Below are 17,806 nucleotides of genomic sequence, written 5' to 3' on the forward strand. Positions count from 1 at the left end.
CAGAACAAACAGGTGTCCTCTATCTCTTAACAGACCACCTGAAGCATTAAACAATGTTGTCTCACCTTGGAGGAGTGGCAGGCAGCCACCCAGAGACATACACAAAGATTATTCAAGTCTTCTGTGAACAAATATACATAATAAAAAATATCGGTGATAATGCCATCACCTTTAAGACCTATTTCTACCACTTCTAGGATCCTCCTACATTAACCAGTCTCTCTCTGAGCCTTTTGTACATCTACATACAGCCACTGCATGCAGTGATTATGCGACATTAACACACACAACAAAGCACAAATGTAACAAACCTCTAGCCGTATGTCATCATGTAAAAACCAAGGCGGACAAGTGAATGAACTGCTAGCTGAAGGTGAACATGGCAAAAAGACAGGGGATGCCGGTAAGAAAAGGTTGTTCTGTTCCTTTATTTAAGAGTTTTTGCCAGACTGGTTGCATTCACCTACGGTCAGTCACAAGTGACTAACGGACCACTCAATCTAAGATAATACTTAGGTTTCCTGGTAAAGCAAAGCTCTCATACATGACTATCCATAAACTGTTATTCTAATTCCCTGCTAAGCGTCCGGCTCACTTTTGCAAATGATGGCATAGACTTAGGGTTTTTTCACCTCTCAGCTGTATTGCAGCATGATGGTATATCTGATCTCTTTTTTTCCTCAGAGGTAAAGACTACTGAAAGCACATCAGATCTGCCCTCTGCTCTGTACAATAGCTTTTGACAGACATTTCAATCAAGTTCAGCATTTTCACCCTTACCTTTCGAGCACTCTGTGGGATGAGGCCAGGGCATATCAAGTTCTGGAATCCTACAACACTGATAACGAATCTTTCTGATATCTAGAGCAAAGTGTATTATGTGTCCTGGTGCTGGCAGTCTGCGAAAACTTCTGATGGTGTCAAACCTAGGGACATAGCCACAGTAATGTTCCAGAAAAAAAGACAAATGGAATTCATCTGTGGTGAAACCAGAGCTTTATTATGACTCGTCTAAAACAATAAAATGAAAAGCCCCAAGAACAGAAGTTCATTGCAGATCTCAGACTCCTAAAGCCAGTGAAGCTTTTTTTTTTTTAATCATTTTCTCTCAGAAGAAAGCCTTTACCTACAAAAGTTCCAGAACCTGTGTAAAATTTAAAAGTGTTCCTGAATAGAATTTTGCAGTGTTATTGCCATGGATTTCCCCTGAAAATATTTTGTCTTCAAAAAATGTTCTTGAAGGAAAAATTTCCGATGGAGGTACAAATTTACTCTAGGTTTACAATGTATTTGAAAACAAGATGCTAGTTGTATAGCTGGTAAATTTGAGAAGAAAAAATAAAAAGCAGAAAAACATATCATACCAATGCCACGTTGGACACTACAGGAAAAAAAGATACAAACATGCTTTCCTGAAATTTAAATATCCCTACACATTACTTTTGTTGTTTCCCCTTGCCCTTTGTCAGCCATGCCTCTGAGTAGGTCTCTCTGAATATCTCAAATGTTCTGAAAGGTATGCTTGAAACACCATGACACCTCTTCAAATAATATTCACATATGGCAACTAGCATTCATCGACCAGAAAGGAAATGAGAATCCAAGTTTTACAGAGAATGTTTACACTTTTCTGTGTTCCCTAACACCTGGGAAAACCCCAGGTTTTGCTTCTTTGTGAGGAAAAACCTCAAAGAAAGGATATCTAGTAAATGCATCTCTGTACTTTGAATCCTTACCATTTTCTTAGATGTACAAATAATACAAGAAAAAAGCAATGGTAATAAAAAAAAAGGCGTTTTGAATGTTTTTTTGAAAGACACAGGCAAAGATTAGAGAGTACCGTTTGAAATCATCCTAAAAGAAAAATGTTTCAGAAAGAAAATTATCCCAAAAGAACAAGAAATCAGTGTGCGTCAGAGATGGTCACGACAGCTAAAGTGTCCTCTGGACTGAGAACACCCTCCTCATTCAACACCTCTTGAAAGAAACTGTTTGATTTCTTTGTGTAACAAATTCTTATACTAGTCAAATAATACAGTTCTCTCTAACAGCTACTTCCTATTTAAGAATATATGCTTTTTTCTTTTCTCTTTTAATAAAATATTTCCTTTTAATAGTTTTAACCGATTTCATTAAAAAGCAGTAGAACATTTTTTCATTTTCTAGTCTAATACCAGTGATCACCATGAAAGATAAAATTATAAAGAAAGGAAAAAGAATGAATTCCTGCCACATGAAAGGAACTCTGGAGCAGAGGTTAAAAAATGGCTTTCTTAAAGAAACCATGGTTTTGACATATATGATGTCTTATTTTAGCATCAGATTTCACAGGCCCTTGTGGGTTTTAAATACATATGTTTAGAAAAATGAAGTAATGACTGTGCTACAATCAAAAATGTACTAAACCCAAGAAAAACATTGCCACAAAATGTGCAATACATAAAATGAAAAAAACCACCCCACCCTTCCAAATATTCTTGGCTTCAAGTTGGGTGAAGGTTACTTCTCAAAAAAAAAAATTAAGGTGGAAAGTAAAGTGACTATGCTGAACAAGACATAGTCAGTAATCACTGAATGCCTTTTGGCCCCTAAAATTTAATCACCCTACACAAGAGAACTCTATTAAGTTATCCCAAGTTCTCTTGTTTAATTTGGCTTTTTAATTGGCCAGTCTCCACAAATTTCTCTGTAGTGCTTTAAGAATATCTTGTGTGTGTTATTGAGATATAACTGGTTAGTCAAATGCAAAATAAAAAATACACCCCACTCCCCCCCAAAAAAGTTACAGCTATTTTTAAGAACATTCAGCTTCACCAATGTTCACACACTCATATAATCCTAACCTAATTTACATTGGAAGGAACTTCCAGAAGTCATCTAGTCCAACCTCCTGCTCAAAGCAGGGCCACTTGGATCTGGGCCTTCTCCAGTCAAGTTTTGTGCAATCTCCAAGAATAGAGACTTCATGGCCTCTCTGGACAACCTCCTCCCGCGCTTAACTGCTCTCACTGGGAAAATATTTCTCTTAGTATCAAATCAGAATTTTCCATGTTCCAATTTTTGTCTCTTGCCTTTCATTCTTTGCTTCTCATGCTGTCACTATGCAACCTCCAAGAAAAGCCTGGCTCTGTTTTCTCTACACTCTCCCATTAGTGAGCTGTGGACTGCCATGGGATACCCCTGAGCCTTCTCTTCTGTGTGAACAAGCCCAGCTCGCTCTCAGCCTTTCCTTAAACATCATATGCTCTAGCCTCCTGCCACCTTGGTGAAACTCCACTGGACTCACTCTGTGGTACATCAATCTCTTTCCTGTACTAGGGGACCCAAAACTGGACATGTTACTGCAGATGCGGTCTCATAAGTGCTGAACAGAGGGGAAGGATCAGTTCACCTGACCTGCTGGCCATGTTCCTGCTAACACAGCCCAATACGGGCTTGGCCTTCTTGCTGCAAGGGCACATTGCTGGACTAATATCTGCCTTGTTAGCTGTCCGGACGCCCAGGTCATTTTCTGCAAAGCTGGTTTCTAGCCTGTTAGCCCCCAGCCTGTACTGCTGCATGGGTTACTATGTCCTAGATGAAGGAGTTTGCTCGTCTGTTGAATTTCATGAAGTTCCTGTTAGCACACCAGTCTTCCAGTGTACCAACTGCTCCTTCCAGTTGAGGATCATCTCCTAATTTGCTGAATGTGGACCACGTCCCATTGTCCAGCTGTTTCACAGCACATTCAACGATAACAGCCTCAGCATCAATGCCTGAGCAACACCACTTAGTAACAGGTTACCAACTGGGGTTAACACCTTTGATGAAAACTCTTTGGGCCCTGCAGTCCAGGCAAATTTCCACCCAGCTTATTGTCCACTTATTGAATTCCTATCTCACCAATTTGACTGTGAAGATACTCTGGGAAATTATGCCAAAGGTCTTGCTAAAGTCAATGTAAGCAAATCCACCGCTCTCCTCTCATGCACTGAACCAGTCATCTTATCATAGGTAGCAAAAAGGTTGGTCAGGCATGATTTGCCCTTGCTCATCCATATTGGCTTTCTACCACATTTGCTTGACTTTTTGCACATTGGAACTGACCATTCTCGTTCACCAAGGAAGACAAAAGAGCCTTCTTGGGCCCTTTTGTCCATGGTCTGATGATCAACCATGGCCAAGGCAGTCATCAACCTTCACACCTTCAATCAGTTCTTCCTTGTTCATGTGTAACAAGTCCAGGACAACACACCCCCTAGTTGGGTCACCAATCACCCCCATCAAGAAATTGACTTTCAGGAGAGTCCTGGCTTGCTTGCATCCCCCACAACTACTATGGCCTACAATAATTGCAAAGCCCCCAGCAGTTACTTAAAGGCCCTACCTACTTCTTCTTGGCCAGACGGTCTGTGGCAGATGCCTGCCATGACATTACTCATGTTGTTCTGCCCTCTAATCTCTCTCTTAAGTGCTCGACAGGCTCAGTACCCATTCCAAGGCAAAGCACTGTGCACTCCTGCCTTTCCTTTGCATGTACCACCCCTATTTGCCAGCCTGTATCTATCCATCTATCCATAGCAACACTCGGTTGTGTCAACTATCCCACCACGTCTTTGTAACCCTAGGCAGCTCTGCAAGTGAGCACAGACTTGCAATTCCTCCTGCTTGTTTCCCATGCTCTGTGCATTTGTGTACAGACACTTGAAATGGACACCCCAGTTATACTGCCTGCATAAGGAAAGTGCAAGGCTTCTCCAATCATGTTGTTCCCCACACATTCCTCAATGTTCTCCATGCCTTTACCTCTCTTCAAATTGCAGCAATCCTCCCATTATATAACTACTTCAAAGCCCTCCAGAAAAGGTTACTGCGACCGTTAGCAGAGATGCCCTTGCCACACTCCATCTCATAGATCCTGTGCCTGTTTAGCAGTCCTTATTCCTCTCAGAGGGTACCTTGGCTTTGCCTGTGACACCGGCCATACTTCGACTTGAGGGATGTGCCTTCTGCCAGCTGCGCATTTCTGCCTCACTGGCAGGATTGAGGAAAACACCACCTGGGCATTTGTACTATTCATCCTTGCCCCCAGGGCTCTGCAGTAATTTTTTATGTACTTGGGCTCACCCCAGTAGTATCACGGTGGCCACATGGACGAAGAGCAAGGGGTGAAGTCTGAGAGCTGGACACACCTCAGATATGTCCATCTGCAACATCTGCAAATTAAGTATACAACAAGAAGTAAACCTCCAGCTATAGCAAGTACACCACGTTGGCAGACGGGTACCTCTGTCTCTGTCAGGATATGGTCTCAGATAACTGCCACCCTCCTTTTCTTCATGAACACATTTGGCTGAGCCACACCTGGCTCTGATGTCTCTTCCCTGACAGTCTTGCTCACCTCCTTCCAGGGCACTACACCTATCCTTCTCCGCAGGTCAAGAATCATCCTTCTATTGCCAGAAGTTATACATCTCCAACTTCCCAATCTTAGGAATCTCTACCCACAGCTCGTTTGAATATCATTTCTAGCTGCCTCTACTTCACAGCGCAGAGCTTAGGTTCTTGCTTCTGCAAAGATCTTCTTGATCTCCCATTCGTCCCCTCTCACGCTGCACAGTCTACTCATCTCCTCCCGGAGCTTTCACCTGGCAACTCAGCACCTTGACCAAAGTGCACTTCCCATGGGTGAGGCCACAGCCCTTCCCAGAGTGAGTCCTAGACCCAGGAGTTGCAGCACAAGACCTGGAGTGCTCTCTGGGCCTCTGATGTGCCAGGAACAGTTGCTGGTGACTGTGTATGCCCTATAGCACATCAGCACCATCACTGCACAGCCCTAAGTAGTCCCACATTGTCCTGAGCTAATTTTCTGCACCCCATTGTGATAACTGAACGTTATAACTGCTAGGTCTCTTAGCTCCTTCTGTTTCCTGGGCTCTCGGAGCTGTACTCTTGCTCACCAGTTATACAGCTACTCCTCAAGCATTCATCAAACAGGTTCTTGACACTGCAACAGCCTGCTGAAGACAAAATATGTAGGTAGTACACAACCAGCAAGCAGCCAACAAAAGCTGTCTGTAACAGCTGACAGAGACAAATGCCTCTGCAGGCTGGCTCTGGCCTGCAGCAGTAAGCCACTGAAGCTCCCAGAAGCAGGAGCTCCCAGAAGATTTCCCCTGAAGCTTCCTGAATAAGCCTGGAATCCACTGCAACTGCTAGGTCTCTGATTATCTGCCTCTGCTGGAGATCTGCAAGAGAGTATCAAAATATACTGCAAAGAACAACAGGACTCCTGAGCTTGCTGCACCACCCACAGAGGAAGCCCATGCAGCATCTGATAGTGCCTTCACTTACTCTGTTGCAGAGTAAAAAAGGGAAAAGGCAGCAGAATAAAGTGTTGCCAGAAAACCACTGTGGGCCAGGTCTAGTTCAGAAGGTTGAGTAGGACTCCTACTTTATCATGCTATACCAGGAACATAATCCTGATGCAATCACAACTTCCAGCCACACTCCTCCCCTCACTGATGAGAAGAATCTCTAGCCTTACCATCCACAGCAGAGGCTTTTGTTACCACAGCTGTGTCAGTGGCAAGACACAACACTGCAGTTACGCCAGCAGTAGTGCATCTGTGTACCAGCATGGAAGGCAATGGAGTAGTTTCTGCTTTCACCAACAAGGTCTGCACCAAGATTAATACTGGGCTCATGTCACTTTGAGCCAGCTCTGCCACTCAAAGCAGCAGCTTGAGCGGCTCTCCTCTAAGGCAGACCACATGTTCCTGCCTCCATGACATGTTCTCCCTACTCCCCCCTGCTTTTTTTTTTTCTTTAAATCTTGATTATTTCCCCAAACAGCCATGTGAATGCTTGTGCCAGCACCCAGGGAGGTGGGCAGTCCAGAACAGGAAAGCGGATTGGAGGGAGTGGGATTATTCTTTCAGCTGCAATACTGGTTTACAGTAACTGGAGAAGGATGGCCTCAGTCTGACACAACTGGTTCCCATTTCAGACTCCTCAGAGCAAGGCCTGTATTTCACCTTTTGTCAGTAACACAACATGCTCCCTTCCAGCCGCTCCTGAACCTACGTGCCAGATGCAGCTGGCTCACCTGAACTGTAACCCCTTGGGTTGCTACATCTGGCATGAGAAGACGCAGAGGAGGGGAGAGGCGGGGGTTCCACCCTGCTGAGGGAAAGCAGAATTACCAAGGTTGAAGGAGCCCCACACGTTCTCCACTTGAGCCTAATGTCATGTCCCTGCTCTCCCACGTGATTTCAATGCAGTTTTCCAGTTGTTGCCATTAAAACCAACTAAATCGATGAAGTCAGAATAGGTGCTTACATATAGATGTCTCCTTCCACCTTCTCCCAGTAACAAAAAGAAAGCACAAGAGGCAAACCACAACATGCTTGTAAGACCTATTAAAATTAGATTTTAAAAGGTAAGCATATTTCAGAGAAAATGCTTAAATTGTGGCAATATTTAACCATTTCAAGATAATAATCAGCAAGTACTGCTGAGCGAAGTTCACTAACTACAGTTTAAAACTATTGTTTACATGTTATGAGAATTATGGATTTCTTTTTTCATTTCAAAAACCTTTAGATCTTGAATATGTTACCCAATGGTGAGCTCCTAGACTGTAATATGAGATTACTTTATTAAATAATATTTCTCCCTGATAGAACGGACAGCATTAAAGCAAATTGCTACGCTGAACTTAAAAGTGATTTATTTCTCTTTACTCTCACTAGCAAAAAATCTTATTAAGTTTGAGTGACCCTAATTAAATTGTTTTATTAACTTTGGCCATTAAAAATTGACACATGCCAAGATGCTGGCCTGCCGGAGTTTGTTACATTGTGCCATTTCAGCCACACCATCCATCTGCCTAAGTAATCAATTTTCCAAATCAGCAAGAAATGTTTTAATGCTTATTACAATTTCTATGGAAATTTTTACCTGGAAAGAATGTATCTATTCATTGAATGGCAATGCTGAAACCACCAAAGCTTAGTTATTTTAATATAAGGATTTTACAGTTTTTACTTGATGGAAAGTAATTTCCAGGGTCTTGGTTACCACATACCACTACCACGGACAAGCTCTTCCAGCCAGTTTAAAATTTCAACTTCACTGCTGACAGCATTCAGTTACAGATTCCTCAACCACCGTGGACTTGCTCAGACTTGTTTCCTTTTTATTCTTTTTTTTTTTCTTTCATTTTCTTTCTCTTTCTTTTCCTTTTCTCTGCTCTTTCTCTTTTCTCATCTTCTTTTCCTTTTTTTTCTTCCTCTCCTTTTCTCTCTTTCATTTCTCTTTCCCTTTTTCTCTCTTCTTTCCTTTTAATCTTCTCTCATGTTCTCTGTTCTTTCCTTTTCGCTTTTTTCTTCCTTTTCATTGCCTTCTCTTTTCTTTCCCTATATTTATTTCCCCTCTAATTTCTTCTTTTTATTCCTTTCTTCATTCTTTCCTCTTTTCACCTGTTTCTTTTTTCTCTCTTCTTTTTCACTCCTCTTTTCCTTCTCCTTTCTTTCATCTTTTTCTTCACTTTTTTCTTCTTTTTCTTTCTCTTCTCTTACCTCTTTTCCTCCCGTCTCCCCCACCTCCTTGCTTTCTCTTTCTTTCCTCTTGTGGTGGGTTGCCTTGGCCAGCAGCCAAATGCCCACCCAGCCACTCACTCCCCCTCCTCAACAGGAAACTGAGAAAAGGGGATGAAAAAGCTTGTGAGTTGAGATAAAGACAGGGAGATTGCTTACCAATTACCATCAGAGGCAAAACAGACTCTACTTGAGGGAAATTAATTTACTGCAAATTAAAACAGATTTGGGTAGAGAGAAACAAAGACCAAAAAAACAAATTAAAACAACAGGTCCCTGCTTCCAGGCTCAACTTTTCTCCTTCGCTCCCAGTTCCTCTAACTCCCCCTCACTGAGCGGCGCTGAGGGATCGGGCGGGGGGGTGGTTACAGTCAGTCCGTAACAGCTCCTCTCTGCCGGTACTTCCTCCTCACGCTTTTTGTCTGCTCCACTGTGGGATCTCTATGGGCTGCAGGTCCTGCGGGGAGCCTGCTGCCGCCTGGGCTCTCTGTGAGCATCAGCTCCTTCGGGAAATTCCCAAATGTTCCAGCGTGGGGTCATGCGCAGGCTGCAGCGTGGATATCTGCTCCAGCGTGGTCCTCCACAGGCGGCAGGGCAACCTCTGCTCGGGCACCTGGAGCACCTCCTCCCCTCCTTCCTCACTGACCTCAATGTTCACACTACTGTTCCGCACTCAGCCTTTTTACCCTCCTTTTCTGCCTGAGTGCTGGTTGTGCCCTTTTTTAAACATGTTACCACAGAGGCATCACCACCTTGGCCAAGGGGGTCAGCCGTGCCCTGCGGTGGGTGGGTTGCATCCGGCTGGAACCGGCTGTGTCAGGCCTGGGGCAGCCCCGGCCCCTCCTCACAGGCCGCCCTGCAGCTCCTCCACCAGCGCCTTGTCATGTACACCTCTTCTTTCTCTCTTTTCCTTTTCTTTCATTTGCCTTTCCTCTCCCCTTTCTCTTTCTACTCCTCCATCTTCTCTCCCTATCTCTTCTCTCTTCCTCTTCTCCCTTTCTTGTTCTTCTCTTTTCACTCTCCTCTCATGCTCTTCTCTCATTCTCTCTTGCCCTCCCTTCTCTCTCCATCCTAGGACATTTCCTGTTGTGATGAAAAACTCATACGTCTTTTCAAGCAGAAGTATAAAAGAATAATAAACCTTTTTATGAAACAAGAACAACTGAGATTACTAAATTTAATTTTATTTTTGTTAATTTCTATTGAAAACAAAGTGTATCACATCTTATTCCTTCTCACTCACAAAAATTCAGGGAAATTTCCTCAGCTTTTTTTCTGTTTCTTCTCCCCAATTTTCAATTAGGACATGACTTCTAACTGAAGGAATTTAGAATTTTGAAACCAAATGTAGAATTCTGGGATAATTATGCAAAAGCTTCATGTTTATTTTTAGCATCCAAAACATTGTATCCAACCCAAAAAGAGAAAAAGGAAGTTAGAACATTTGAGAATGACCCACTTCTACATCTTCAGTTCACACTCAATTGACAAAAAGAAAAATATTCCAAAATCTATTGTTTCATGTGAAAGAATGAATTAATGAAAAGCAACATGTCCCCCCTTACAAAAGATTTTTCTCAATATTCTTGTAACTGAAGAGTAATTCAGCTCCTGAGAATGTTTTACAAAACCACCAATACAGGCAGAAAATTCAAACTGATATAAAGAATAAGGAAACTGGGAGTAACCACAAGTAAGTAAAGATTAGATCAAAAAGCAAATTACTGTTTTCTAGTAATATTTATTCCTACAAAAATATTTCTGTAAGCGAGATGATACTTTCACACTTTACATTAAAATAAATGTAACTACTGCAACTTTGCTGACTAATAAGTGTCAATTATGCCCTTAAAATATTTTTGTTAAGAGCTCTTAACTGTAAGGAAAGACTCAAAATAAATATAGAACAGGCAATCACAGCACATCCTGTCCCTTTAAAAATATAGCAACATATGATTTATTGTATTGGGTCAAATTAAAATATTTGGGTGGATGTGAAATGTTTAAGTTATACTTGTACATAAGGGAGTTTAACTTGGCAAAACAGCATAGCAAAAGGTTTTTTCATTCCCTCAAAGGACCGAGCAGATACTTTTATTTTTGTGTTTTAACTTAATCCAGCTGTTGTAATTCATACTATTAGTAGATCTCCATATTCTTTTTTGACTTACAACAGCTCATTAAGTCTGGAACCGAGAGAATTAAGTTTCTATTTAACTTATAACTAAGTGTCAATCTAATTTCAAAATGTCACAGACAATGTTTTAAGACTATAACAATAGTAACCATCAAATAATTTCTAAAGACAAAGCATTGATAAATGAAATAAAAATTTTAGACTGGTCATTGTTGATAGGCACATCATTCCATCTGGAAGTAAGCTTGATTCTGCTGAAGTCATTAATAAAGTGCCTTTGAATGTAGGGGCTGAGACACACATGCATATACAAAGAAAGAGCCAAAGAAACGTAGCATCAAGTGACATCACAAACAAAATTCAGTCTTAACCAGAAATGGTTTTCTGTTAGTCATCTTGATCACTTTGTCTAAATATTTTTACTAAAGAATTAAATAGTAAGTATAATATTAAATCAATTGACAGTAGGAATCATGTAATGAATTCCTGGATTGTACGTCTGGGCATAAATAATCTTGTATGACTACAACTTTAGTTTATACCTTTCAGTACATCATCTGACTGAATGACATTTTGATGCAACTGTTTACATCAATATCCTTAAGCTGCTACTACTACAAACAGAGAAAGATTAATGGTTGGATTGGGTTTAGTGGTGTTGGTTTTGGATTAAGGGCACAGACAGTTAAGAGTATACACAACAGTTTGAAACTGCCTGATTTCCACTGCCCAGGAAAAGACTCCCTGACAGAAAGCAAGCATTCTTTAAAAAAGACACAAACCAACAGCTTCCTGCTTGTCAGATATTCTTAAAGATTTCTTCTCAAGAAGTTCCTTGCTGTCATTTATAGGCTACAGCTTTTTTTCTTTCCTTTGTGATGACTGTAGGGGACACGTTATTTTTGACACAATGATTCCATATTTGATAATGGCTACTTAGAAGTATTTCCCAGTCTATAAAACAAAACTCCAGGTGTATTGGTAACATAAAAAAAAGAAAGGAAGCAATAACAAATATTGGGGGCCATTTGCAAGAGAAAATAACTGTCTAGATCCCGCTCTTGGTTTATTTCATTTGTAAATGAAATATAAAAGCATGCAAGTGAAGCTCTTTTAGGAAAAAAAGGTAGAGAACGGTATGTCTTGATAGATTCCTGACAGCAGATAAATGCACCTTAAGCAAGTTTATTGAAACATAAAAAAGATACAGCAGTAGCTATGGATGCTATAAGAAGATAAATCGGGTGACTCAGCTATTTTTGCTTGTTTTTCCTTTAGTAAGTACTACCTTCCAGCAAAGGAGCTACTACATTCTATTTTCCTTTTCTCATATTACAAACAAAATGAAAAGGAAAAAAAATGGGAGGAAACAAATAGATTTGTCCTCTCGTTTAGCTATTGAGGGCAAACAGCAAAACTGTTCTTAGGAATCTTCTGAGCAGAAGATGGGAGCTTTCTATAGCACTGAAAGAAAATCAGATCTTGCATAAAACATATTTTTCCTTCACATGAGAGTACAAAAGCAAGCAAAAGATGTTTAGGCACTTTTAAAATTCTGTTTTGAGATGAAAGACATGCACATAATTTAATTTCACAGTCATCAAGAGGACTACCTGTGAGACTCAAAATAAATAAAATGGAATTGCTATAAGCCAGCCTTAGATAGAAAAGAAATTCACATACCAAATTTTCCGAACAGTTATACCTGATCTTTTTCATAGTCCTTGGACAGTGAAATTCTGAGGCTTTTTTTGGTCTTAGTTCTATAAAAACATACTTCAAAATTTTAAATTAAGTATGCCAGTGCGTGACTATAAGAGAACTAGTAAATCTTCAGCTCATGCAATATGAAGATAAAAAAAAAATAAGATGAAAGAATTATTTCCATATTTTTTACCCTTCAGTTAAGAAATGGTTTAACTACAGGTAGACTGAAACACATACCCATATCTTTATAGAAACATTAAGACATCCACAGCAAACTGTTCCAGAAAATAAATTATTACTAGAAAATGATGCTTTCATATAAAGCCTGACAATGTTTTCTTCTTTCACATTCAAGTAAAACACATTTAATTCAGTCTGCCAGAAATGGCTATGCTTCTGCTCTGTAAAAAATATGCTAATGATGAAAATAAGGACTTGACAATTTACTGAATACTAAGCGGAAAATCTGTAATGAATTTGCCGTATTGTAGTGTTCAGTTTAGGCCCTTTTTTTTCCCCCCAGTTGCTGTGGAATACTAGAAATAGCATAAAAAAAGATTATACCATTTTGTGGGATGTTCTGCATGTCCTTTAAGACATAGTGCTTAGAAATAAAAAGTCAGCTATGGGATAAATGAAATTCAAAGCAGTAACAAATAATAGCTTTAAATACTAACTTTTCAATGCAAAAGAGAAATACAGAGAACAAAACAGAAATGCGAAAAAAATCTAACCCCAACAAATAAATCTCAATCAGCAACTAGAAAGTTGAAACCTAGAATAATTCATTTTACACCTGCAAGAAAAAGCAGCTTCTTAGGTTACTCAGATGTTGCAACGAAGGCTCATAAATCCATTAAACCAGGCACGCCTTCAAGTTCCCAGCCAGACTTCAATTTTCACCACAGGTTTTAAGTCTTCAGCAGATTAAACTCTTTTGCTAAGAATATTTTACCAGAGTGTTCATTCAAAAGGTGAATCCTCCCAGCTAAAGTCTCCATATCATTCTGTGTTTGAAAGTTTGATATATATGGCTGCTCCTGACAGGCTTGTGTGTTGAATTGCATTGCCCAAATACTTCCTAAAGGAAATAGAGTAAATTATTCTTGCCTTTTCTAGGCACAACAGAGCTGAATAAAGTTGCTGGCTACTCAGCAACAGTGCTCACATTTTGCCCCTAACTAGCATACATTGTATTAAGCTCACTTGCAGGCCTTGTTTCTGACTTTTATTTTAAAATACTAGTTTATATTACCTATGTACTTTAATGTTAATAACTGACAGATCTTCATTTCAGAACAATGATGGAAATAGAACACATTCTGTCAAATCTAGGTTTCCCAAAAATATTGTTGAAAGTTTTGGCTCTGGACAACAATGGACAACTATTACTGGAAAGCCTTTTTAGGTCCTTCCTGTTCTTAAAAAGATGCTGGCAAAGCAAGCTGATAAAGGTATTAAAATCAAAGAACACATATATCTATCTACCTTCCACATAGTCATGGTTCAGTTCATAGAACTGTAGGCAGACTTTGGATAAAAGAACATGAAAATGGGAAAAAGTCTGTAGACTGTGGAAAGCCTCATTTCTTTAGTAATTTTAAAAAATAAATCAGGCTTAAAGCACTACACTCTAGGAAACATCCTATACACACACACAATAACAACAAAAAAAACCTCCAACTACCAAAACAAACAAAAAACCCCACCCCAAACAAATAAACAAAAAAACCTTGCATTGATGGGAAGATGGATTAAAGATCTGGTGAATTTTTCCTAACATAACTTCTGTGAGTATCTGATTGATTTGAACATGTTTAGATCTCTTGGATATCCTTATTTAATTTCTCTTTCTGAAAAATAGACATAAACATTAATGCAGTGTTACTCTTTCAAATACAAGAACATTGAAGAAAAAATATCTGTAGCATACTTCCTTAAGTACTGCTAAGAAAGAAGTTACACTTTCTAGGAGAAATGTGGGAAGACAGTTATCGCACAAAACACACTTCAGTATAATGCTATGCATATGGTAACACCAATTTATAACACAGGAGGTTTCTCTTTTCATCAGACTAAGCTACACTGCTACTTTTCAGTCTCCTTCAACTGTAGTCTACGCTGAGACACAACACACAGGAAAAAGAAAACACTACTTAAATTCTTACATTAAACATCAAAATATATTAATAAAGGATTATTATACTATGCAAAAAAACCCAACACTGAATCTGTTGACAAATTTACACTATTTAGTCACAGCTGATGTTCATCTCCTGCTTCAAAATAAAATGTCCTTTAATAGGAAGTGTTGTCATTACTGCACAAACTAACTTGTAAATCGTACAAGATCATCAGCATCTGCACTGCTAGCCATTATTTTTTGCATTTAAGTTGATAGATTTCCTCTTGTATTAAAAAAGCAATATCTTTAATATAGCATTAATATATCATGGGGCTCTTCATTTCAGCAAATTGGGCTGTGATAAAGAGGATTTGCGCATGCAAAGATAAAATATTTTTGCAACATAGACCTTTAGAAGTTGAAACGTGCTTATCACATCACAAAATTTAACAATCATAATTTTTGCTATTACAGCTAAATAAACTAACTTTTAGAGTTTTAACATTTCTACTGAATTATTATAACTTGAATATCTAATGATCATACAGGCCACCCTCCCTTAACAGTAAAGCATCAAACAAATAAAAAAAGCTTTAGACACTGCACTAACATAATGTTCTTTGAGAAAATACAGGTTTGGCTTGGGTGGGAGGAGCAGAAACCTAAGTAACTGTACAAGTAAAATAAAAATATTTTATTAGTACTGAGGAAGCAAGTGTGTCACAAAGACTGGATTCCTGTTTTCCCAGTCTTTGCAGACACATTTTGCAGAGCTGCTGATAGATTTAATGCAAACAACTTTATGGCAGATCTTTTAAAAAAATTAAAGAAAAAAAAACCAAGGCAGCACTATTTCCTATTACTTCTATGAAGATTGGAAAAGTGGTTACAATATATGTTTTAGCACCCAGACATAGAGAACTATTGTACCAAATGGAAAACTGAAGTACTGAACACTGCATGGCAAGAATGTATATGGAAAAGTAACAGTACCATAATAATCTTTAAAAAAAGAGAATCAACTGTTCTGAAATCTCAGTTCACCTGAGCATACAGGAACAGATTTCAACATGATGACAAATCAGGGGCAAAGTACAAGAGGGGAAGCCGTATGAACTTTTCTAAACTGTTGCAAATCATCTGTTGAAAGTCCCAGACATGATAAAATGATGGAATTGTGTTTTTATTTCCTCATAATTGGTGCTGGAACCAAACTAAAGAAGCTTGGTTGGTCCTGAGCCAGGATGTGAAACACTGAAATCTGGGGTGTCCACATTGTATTTCTTAAGAAAATTTCAGGCGCACAGAATGGTCAAATCAATGGAGTTTGAATCCTCATACATGGGAAGGGAAAAAGAATGACAGCAGACTGGGGTACCTGGAGACCATGGGATTGGTGACCTAGTTTGAGAAAGAGGGAATCAAGAATTAACATCGCTGCTCTTAGGCTCAAGTTAATAGCGTAGTTGTTTTAGGGCTACATCACTATCAAAACCTGAAATAATTATCACAGAGGTGACATTGGTGTGATTATGCAGGTTACAGTTCCAATGTTGGAATGCAATAATGCAGGAAGCCCATCAGTTTTCATCAGATTAGACTGCACTGAGGCATAACAATCCTGGGAATCCCTGGGCAAGAAGGAGCAAGCCTGAAATTTTCAGCTGGTCAATTGCTGCTTTCACAACTGCCTACCAAATTAGGTGGTTTGTAGTTACACTGGCAAGAATAGCATTTCAAAGAGGTGTCTGAAATTAATTTATGCAGAAAGACAGGTTGTACTGAAAGTTTGTTTCTTACACTGCTCTACAGCCAAAAGCCGCATCTGTAGAGGCGTAAAAATGAATCTAATAATGCCAGGCAAAAAAATGCTAATACCTTTCTCTCTCTTCTCCCATCAAGTCTTCCTTTCAGTCTGTTGCAGGGAATAACTACCTTCAAGAGAAAACAATGCACTCCTTCAGCTGAAGAGGCAACCAAATAAATTCTATCAGACATATGCAACCACAGAAAGCCTCCTAACTGTCTTCCTCTTCCATTAACAATCAAAGCCTTAAGACAAAAACTGTGGTTCCTTTCAGTGAATTTTTAAAGAGTTATTGGAAGGCATTTGCCTTTTTTTTGTTGTTGTTGTTAAATGGGAAATAAAAACTATGACTTGTTAATAATTATGAATCACAATGACATATTGGAATTACTTTACAGAAAAAGGAAGTAAAAATTTCTCTGTCTGCATGCATACACAATAAAACAAGGAACTCGAAAATGATAAACGACAGAAGACAGTTGCCAGCTCATTTAGCCTATTTACAGAAACAGCAGCATTCAGAATGGGTTTTATTTTTAAGTCAATAGCTCTAAGGATGAAGTATGCAAAGCCTTAAAGAGACACGTCAAAAAGATCAAAGGATTCAGAAGCGACGGTAATATTTTCAGGAGTACCATCTCACTTCAGAGCTAAAGACAGACCCTGCACGGATCATGTGTTTTATTCTATTGATGACTCCGCTCAGCAGTTCAAAGTGGGTTTAATTCTAGCTAACCCACCAGTTTAATATTTCTGCACAAAGAGTGTAAATCCAGTAAGAATGTCTTGAGATTTATTAGGATCATACTTCACTGCTTTCCTAGGCTCAGAGGACTTAGTATGTTACAATATCATTCACGATAGATATTATCAGCACTGTGGAGTACAGAAGAAACAGCACTAGTGCCAGCGCCAGTGGCAAGCATCTCTTCTTAATCTTCTGAAAGACTACTGTCACAACAATAAATCAATAGATAACTTAATCTTGCATAGCAAAAGACAAAATATGCAGAGAAAAAAAGGAGGAGGGGTTGGGACTAATCAAAGTTACTTGACAACACAGAGGTCAGTTACTCTAGCTGAACAGCAAAAGTACTATGAAATTATCCCATTCCAGGGTACACAATCCTGAGTCTAACGGAGGAGGAAAGTAAATAGCTAGCATAGCTGTGGGCTAAAGTTGCACTCCAAAAAATTAAACACTGCTTGTCCCATTTTGAAAGTTTATTTGTTTTTAACTTGTCCTGAGAATCTTTGGCTTTAATCTTATCCAGACAAGTCAATTTCCCAGACTCACCAAGCAAAGGAGAACGGGAACTACAGAAAGCCAAGACATAATCTTGGGTTGTTAGCATCAAACATTTATCACAATTTGGCTGGACATTCTCCCCTAGGACTCAAACAATATGTATGGCCCACGTACTGCAAACTGATCTAAAAATATTCATAGA

Source organism: Phalacrocorax carbo, chromosome 2 (assembly GCF_963921805.1).
Source record: "Phalacrocorax carbo chromosome 2, bPhaCar2.1, whole genome shotgun sequence".
In the NCBI taxonomy this organism is placed as follows: Eukaryota; Metazoa; Chordata; class Aves; order Suliformes; family Phalacrocoracidae; genus Phalacrocorax; species Phalacrocorax carbo.